We start from the raw sequence: 8,450 nt of genomic DNA on the forward strand, positions 1-8,450 counted from the left end.
CCCCAACAGGAACATCAACGTGCTCCATATTGGATTTTCCACCAGCCGGACTTTCCTGAAAACATTTCCCCTCCCTCAGGGATTATTTATTTATTTATCCCCCCCAAAGGAGGCCTGCACTGTTCAAAGCTGGTGACAAATATTTGTCACTGTTTTGTGTTCTGCATTCGGAGAGCTGTGCCGTTTTCCTGATAATGTAGTTAATTTTTTGACATAGATGTCAATAAGACTTCATTTCATTTGAGTGAATTGATTTTGAGGGAAAAGGAGAAGGATCCATAATGGCCACTCTTGGGGACGTTCAGTGTACTGGCACCACGAGCAGAACCACCAAAAGGATTATACCACTCTCCGTAGTATAATTTTTTTTTCACAATGGGCTGAATATGCACTTGTCTGTTCAATTAAAGTTGAGCTATATAAGTGGTAAGTGCTTACACTCTGGCAATGCAAAAATGACCTCATTATGCTGCCCGAACTGAGTGGAATTGAGTGAGGGAGTGGAAAAGGCAGGGAGGGGGGTGTAAGTGAGGGGAAAAAAGATCGAAAATGAGAAACAGGGAGAAAGCTCAAAGGGAAGGCTTAAGAAGTCAAGGAGTCGGTTCACGGTCACGTGGTTTGGGAGATGTTTATTTGCACACACACCTTTTATCGTCCACGAGACACTCGGATCAGAACTCCCGGGAAGTTCCTCCCTTCATCTACGGCGTTAAAACAGGTTTCTTCCCACCGGCGTCTCTGCTCTCCTGTCCTTGTTTTGCTGGAACAGTTGTAAAGATGGCTGTATTTTCTAACAGCCTCCAGCTACTTCTCAGTGGAACAGTAGAAGCAAAATAGCTCCAATAAATCTCAAAAACACGCCCACAACAACTTCTGACCAATCACACGACAACTGGCGCAAACCCCTGTGAGAAACAGTTCGGCCCGGGGCCTTGTGTCGAGAAGCGGTGGACGAAGCTGCTACGAGAACGAAACAACGTGATTTTCATCACGCGACCATGTGAACGAGAGCCAACTTTGTGACTTCTCGTGGAGGATGGAAACGGCTTTAGCTGCAGAAGAGCAAAAAGCTTCACATCTTGGAACAACTGCAACCAGAGCTGCTGCCAGAAGCTCCTGAATCCATCCTCGCAGCCTGACGGAAACTTCTCAGCAGCCCTCAAATCCACCAAGACAGGGCTGGAGGCTGAGCAGAGCTGTACAAAGTGTGTACAAAGTATCGACTTCCACAAGTTTAACAGTAATCACAGAAAAATATGCCTCGACAACGATTATTCTCTAATAAACATGACTGAAAAGCCAACTCACCAGGAATGACTTCATATGTAACATTATTGCTTTCATTTCCCTAAAATCTTATGTACCAATCTTCATATTTTTTATATATGTTTATCTCACATATGATACTTTGAATATTTTTGAATGCAGAGATATAATGTAGCAAGAAGGTGGCAGCATTGCTTCCTGCCTGGGGTCCGGACCAAAAAACATGCATGTTAGGTTTGGTAACGATAAATTTTCCCTAGGTGTGAGTGAGAGCGTGGATGGTTGTCTATCTCGATTGTCTCTACGTGTGATGGACTTGCGACCTGTCCAGGGTGTCCCCCGCCTCTCGCACAGTGACCCTGAACAAAACAGCTGGTGGAGAACAGATGGATGGAGATATATTGCAGTAATGGCATCCTTGGTTGAGGAAAAAAAAAAAAGGCCCATCTTCTGTGTATTTTGTAATCCGGACGTGTCTGTGTTTTGGTAGCTGGGCCAGCCCTGTGCATGTTTGTGCACGTGAGTCCCATCCCTCTAAATCTTTGGCCTACTCAAATTTAGAAAGAGGTTAAGGTCAACATTTTCCTCTGCCCAAGAGACCAAATTTGCTGGCTTAAAAGCTCTCTTAACAAAAGGTTACTGCAACAAAAACTGGGCTGTTAAAATCTTTCCTTTGGCCTGTGAGCTACGGCCTACAGTTTCCTGTAAAGTTTCTGATTGCCACAGTGTTCGGAAACAATTAGACCAAATTTGGCTTAATGACAGAAGTCAATCGATTATAAAGCGATTGAAAATGAGCAGTGGCTCATTGCTCTTGTCTCTCTTTTTTCTTTGGGTTGTTGTAGTTTCGAAGTTTTTACATGAAAAGAATCAAAAGAGCCTGTTTTTATAAGGAAAAGGGTGAGCTGTGCCCACTCTTGCGGCTCTGTGCAAGCGCACGTAGCTGGGTAGCACATTCCCATCAATACCCATTAGAGTCCGAGCCAATAAACCTCCGCGACTACTGCTGAGTCACATCACTGAATGGCAAATAAACATTTTGTCCTTGCTCCTAAAAGCTGCACTGTACGTTAATGTAAACTGGTTTATCAACTGGAGATAAGGGAACTTCAGAGCGACATAACACTTGACTCAGCACTTTCCTGGACTCACAGTCAGCAAGTACAAAAGTCTCGAGCGTCACACTCGTTTTGGTTCCCTTGTTTTAACTGTCTAATAAAAATGTAGCCATCCACTTCCTAATTTAGATATCTGAATGAAACTCCTACCCTTTAACTTCTGGATAATAACTTATTTTGGGCACATGTTGATAATCCAAGCAAACACGCACTTCAAAAGTAACATCTGATATGTTGCCAACATTTAAAAGTGAATACAGAGTGTAACAAAATCCTACATTGTCACAGCTTGTTTTTTATTGAAATGTTACTTAGTGGTCCGCTCTTTTGGAATTGGCAGGATTGCAATGAAGACGCATTTATACCAAACAGCATCGAGGGAGAAAAAGGACTGAAATAAGCATAAGGATGAAAAACAAATATAAACTCTTAATCCTCATTGGGCTTAACTTCAAGAAAACTTTGATTGCTGTTGATAGCAGGAGCTCATTATTTGAGCCTCGCAGCTAATCCTGTGCTAATGTGCAACATTCCTTCATGTTTGTTATTCGTGTGAGTGCGACTTCGCATTCCGCCGTCATTGTGATGCTAAGTCCCTCACCGTTATACTGCAAAGCTCATGTAAATTGGAGGCCTTTAAGAGGGATGTTTATACCTGCATGCGCCTGGACCCGGGCTCATTTAGCGTGTTGATCATGTAAACAACCCCCTCCCCATCACCGCTGCTCCAAACATCAGTCTGTCCAACCCATTCCTACCTCCTGCTGTTTCTCCTCAAGCACTCACATGACCCCATCTGCTTCAGCTCTCCAGACCTCACATCTGGCCTCCAAGTGAACCACCTCTGGTCAACACACACACACATGCACGCACGCTTGGAAGCATGGAAAATAACAGATTCTCCATTCGGTTTAAGCAACATCAAAACACAGAGGGCAAAAGCTCGAGACGCGAGCTCCCTTCATCTCAGCAGGAAACACGGACCTATTGGAACCCATAGAGAAATAAAGCAAATCTGCTTCCAAAGAAATTATTTTTTTTCCTTTTTCTTTTTTAAAGGACAGGCAAAATCTGTTAGAAATAAATAAAATCTGTATTTGGATACAAAAAGGATGTTTTGCATAAAAAAAAGAAGATTCTCCTGCAAGTAGCTGGTGCGACAACTGGTGCTCGGTAACAGACGTCAGATGAGAAGCTCTCCGTTGGTCTAAAACAGGGGGTGTCAAACTCAGTAACACAAGGGGGTTAAAATTAAAAACTTGGTCCTAGCCAAGGGCCAACCTCAGTCAGCATTTATTGAAAAAATAACCTTGGTTTTAGATGTAATATATCAAATCATTCATAGAGAAATATCAATTACCTTTTCACTGTTACATATTATATAGAACAGGGGTATCCAACCCTGTTCCTTGAGGGCCACTAACCTGCATATTTTACTAGTTTCTTTGCTCCAACACACCTGATTCAGTGGTTAAATGACCTCTTCATGTTCTGCAGAAGCCTGTTAATCACCCATTGATTCAAATCAGGTGTGTTGGAGCAGAGAAACAAGTAAACCATGCAGGATGGTGGTCCTCCAGCACCAGGGTTGGATGCCCCGATACAAAATTTAGAACAAACAGACTTCAATGAACAAGGAAAAATAGGATGAACTTTAAAAGACCCATCATTTGCATTCATTTCTTATGCCTTGTTACGAACCTCTCTCCACTACATCAGCTAAAAGGCCATCGACAAAAATCTGATCATGCAGCTACTAACATTTAACTTTTAAACAAGAAGAAAATACAGAAGAATACGACATACATTAAAGCAGACTTGCTGTTGTCGTTTCTTTGCTGCAAGTTTATCAAGAAGAGCTTGATTGGTTCCGTTTGATGCTCTCTGTTGCTCTTTCCACATCAAAATCAAAGATTACTGAGAAATTAAAACTTCATTTTCTTGGCTTCAAAGTAACTGTCACGAGAAGACTCCACTAAATACTCTCGTTTTTGTTTTTAAGGCAAAATGAGAAGCGCTAGAGATTTGATTTGTCACAGGCTGAAGGGGGCCAGATCTAATAAAATTAAAATGTTATCGTGGGAGGGCCAGATAAAATGTTTCCAAGGGCCGGATCTAGCCGGCGGGGCCTTGAGTTCGACAACATGTGGTCTAAAGTAACCTGTCATTAGCTGATTGGGATCTGAACGCCGAGCGGAACGCCTCCGAGAGCAGAAGCACAGACATGGGGTTGTGCTGTCACAGGACTTTGCCGCGCGTTCAGCCGCCCGCCACGTGGGCTGCAGTTGCGCTGACGTGATGCATGTGACACATAGGTGGAAATGAAAACGCACGCAAACAGACAGGAGGCTGTTTGGTGCAATGACGATGCAATGGTCGTGTTGACCCTTTGCCCATCGCCTATACCGTGTAATGTAAGCAGACAGAAACACGCAGAAAGTGAGTATGGTGACAGCTGAATAATAAACACAAGGCTTCACGTTTCAGGTCAATTTAGGGAGTATTTACCCAAAGGAACACCCTAAAATAGCACTCTCTGTCAAGTTGGACGATGCAAATTTGTAGTTTTGGAGAAAGGGTGATGTAACAACGTCTCTGCTTCACAGACAAACTCCCGGCTTGGTGAAGGAACGACAGATGCACGGTGGGGCACAACGGGCAGGGACGCATGGAACGCGCAGCACCGGCGGAAAGCGAAAACTCAAGAGATGCCAAAGTTCGGCCGAGCCTGCGTTCGAAGGAAAATGCAGAAACGTTCAAGAAATGGCTCCCCGAAGGCCGACTCGGGCATCGCTGCTGAGGAGTGGCTGTCCCCATGTGTAGCTTGCAGTTTAATTGAGTGTGTGAGAATATGGTGGTGGGGGGTGGGGGGTGGGGGTGGATGTCAGGATGTGAAGTCCATTGTCTGTCCCACAATGAAGAGCTCGAGTCAGCAGGAGTCCTGTGGCTCCCTCTCAATGGAGGCATTAACATCTGGGACCAGAAAGACGATGTGTGTGTGTGCGTCTTTGTTCCGACTGGCCCGGATAAAACTCAATTTAGAAGCTTTTTTTAAATATATATATATATATATATATATATATATATATACAGATCATGCAGATGTCAGGACAACCGAAGTGATTTCAAAGATCTCTCGGCACATCCTGCCTGCTTCCATCACGGACGGTTTTAAACCTATGCCAACTTTGTTTTGCAAATTTTTTGTGACTTTTTTTCCTTTCCTTGCACAGGATCGCCCTCTGCCACTTTGGACAATGTATGAAGGCGAACTCCACAAACAAGCACTTCCTAAATAATCCTTGCAGTAATACGATGATGCCAGCCAGCTTTATGAAAATGACATCTTAGAAAACACACGACCCCCGCCGGAGATGACTGAACAAACATTACAGCCGAAAGAAGATCCTCAAGCGTGCACACGCACAGCCCACCTTCTCCAGCCCACATGCTAATAACATGCCTCCAATGGATTTTGGACTGCCACGCTGCTTTGTTGCTATAGAATCTGAGTCATCAAGGACATCTGAACAGTTTCCTCTTTGTTTTCCCGTTACACCTACATCTTGAGGACAGCAACGGTCCTATTTTGGATGGTGGCGTGAACAAAGTCCTATACGTCAAACAAGACGGGCCAACGTTATACAGAGGAGGCGGTCTTGGGGCTTCAACTTCCTGTAAGTTTTGAAATCAAAACATCTCTCACGTGGACCAACAAAGACCCTATCGCAACCCCTTGGGAGGGAGAGTGACTTGCAGGTGAGTTCAGCTTTGCAACTTTAGGCTCGGGAAGAAAAAAGGAAGAAAGTTGAGAACGCCTGAACTGAGGAAGCTGGAGCGAAAAGCCTCCAGGAAAACCAAGAGGAAGACGTCAGTGCGTCGTTTCCTGGCACCCTGATCTCAACCCCCAGCACCTCCTTCACTGTCTGTCAGCTAAACTGCTGCTGACATCATCCAACTCCTTCCACCTTTAAAACACCACTTTTTTTTGTCTCACAACCCCCTCAACACCCTACTCACTGTCCAGAGAGGATGCCCAGCCCCTCCTCTCCTCAGTAATTACAATAATCACTCAACTCAGAGCTCATACTTAGCTCATTAAGCTGCAAGAAAAAAAGGCAATTTGACAAGGAACAAAGGAGAAAAGGAACTTCAACTTAATATCTCTCCCACTGGATTATTGTCAGAGTTTAATGCGAGTTTAAGATGAAAACACATGGAGCAGTGGTAGGGGGGGGGAGGGGGGTAATTCAAACCTCCCCCCATGTGCAAAGAGACCTCTGTACGCTGCCTTCCCCGTCAGCCAGCAGAGGAAGTTATTGGGACGCCGTGGCCTTCACGGTGGTGAAGTTTACTCCGGGGAGGACGCTCAGGAGCCGAGACGCGCTCCAAGCCTTGGTGCCGTAAACCAGACGCATCAGGAGGATCAGGAGGGAGGCGATTTAAGGGGGGTGGGGGGTGGGTTGGAGGAATCCCGGAGCCTGGAGCTCTGACCGCACTGCGCTCTGTTTACTCCAACACACGCAGGGAGATAAAGTTACCCCTTAAAAAAGAACCCTTATACCAGTCAAGCCAGCGTTCCAGACAACACGGTGCACATCTAATGGGGTTCCAAGTCAGGGGAAAGAAAGAAAGAGAGAGAGAAAGAGAGAGAAGAAGGGGTGTAGGGGGGGTTCATGGCAACAGTTGGAGGTCCGGACTCCCTCTCTTTTCCCTCTCTCTCTCCGTTTTGGTGCGTTTTGCTGTGGATTGATCCGCCTCAGCGCGCAGCGAGACGCGTCCGGCTGAAGGAAAACTTACCTTCCGATCACCGGCGCTGCTGGGGGATCACAGGGAGCGAGTCCTCTTGCCTTTTCTTCCCCCCGTCCTCCTCTCTCTCTGTGTGTGCGCCGACAAACCCAGCAGCCTCTCCTCCTCCTCCTCCTCCTCTCTCTCCGTTATCTCTGGCGTCTGTTTTTTGTCGGAGTTGGAGTTATAAATTATTCCACATCCTCATCAATTTCGGATGATTCGACGCCGCCGGTTCCTCTCCTCTCCTCTGCTCCTCTGTGGTGTCCCCTCTCTGATTTGAGATGTTTGGACTATGAGGCAAATCTTGCCATATGATCCTGTCATTCAGTTTCTACACAGAACAGAACTGGCTCCCCCTCTCTCTTTCTCTCCCTCTCTCCGTCTTCTCTGCGCGCAACTCCCCTCCCAGGGCTTTGTAACACGAAACCAGAGGAGGAGGAAGGAAGGAGGAGGAACAGTGGAGAAAAAAAGAAAAAAGAAAAAAAAAGGAGAGAGCGTGGATTTAATCCGTTAAATGGGACGAGCTACGGATCCGACTGCGTGTGTCAGAGCAGAAGTTTGGGAGCAGGAAGGCAGAGAAATGTGGCCGAAGCGCCCGCGTCTGTGCGCCGCGCAGGCTCCCCTGGATGTGATGCGTGCTGCTGCAGCGTGTGCGCCCCCCCACCGCCCCCACCCGAGCCTACTTCTGCAGTACGCAACGCAGCAGGGACCTGCGAGCTTTTTAACAAAAAAAAAAACGGGCACACGAACGAACTGCCCTCCGCCCATTAGCCCCTTCAAACAGGGGTCCCCCCCCCACACACACACCTCCCCTCCATAAGACAGGGCCCCCTCCATGCAGCAGCCGGTACAAGACTTGATTTGGCAGGTCTCATTGTGCGCAAAGTGAAGGTCTGTTTTGGAGTTGTGCCTCCCCCCTATGTCGAATCTGACCCCAGACACCCGGAGGTCCCTTTTAATGAGGCCCCCCACACAACCAAATGAGCATTTCGATGGGGACCAAGTTGGCCCCTTAATGGTTACAGAGACCAGAGTTCGCCTCTGATCCCACCTTACAGGGATCAGAGAAGAAGATCAGCACAAGGCATCAAATAATAAAAAAACAACAACTAATATTGACATGTTCAGGGTCACATTGTTAAAACAAAAAAAGAGGAAGATCTAAGAGGAAAGGACAGCATGTTGCTGGATAAAGTCCTAAATTGCCTGACTAAAGCCAGTATCTCACTGGGCTCTGATTGGTGGAGACTAGACTCAGAGTTGTGAGAAAACAGG

General features: G+C 46.2%; 1 protein-coding gene across 1 annotated transcript in view; it reads right to left on the bottom strand.

Moving 5' to 3' along the window:
• The window catches only part of sema4c (sema domain, immunoglobulin domain (Ig), transmembrane domain (TM) and short cytoplasmic domain, (semaphorin) 4C), a 104,241-nt gene extending 96,482 nt beyond the window's left edge, over window positions 1-7,759 (bottom strand). The window contains exon 1 of the mRNA XM_017414642.3: window positions 7,185-7,759. The gene's annotated coding sequence lies outside the window, so the exon portion shown is untranslated. The remainder of the gene's footprint in view (window positions 1-7,184) is intronic.
• Window positions 7,760-8,450: the final 691 nt, after the last annotated feature.

Source organism: Kryptolebias marmoratus, linkage group LG1 (genome assembly GCF_001649575.2).
Source record: "Kryptolebias marmoratus isolate JLee-2015 linkage group LG1, ASM164957v2, whole genome shotgun sequence".
Lineage (NCBI taxonomy): Eukaryota > Metazoa > Chordata > Actinopteri > Cyprinodontiformes > Rivulidae > Kryptolebias > Kryptolebias marmoratus.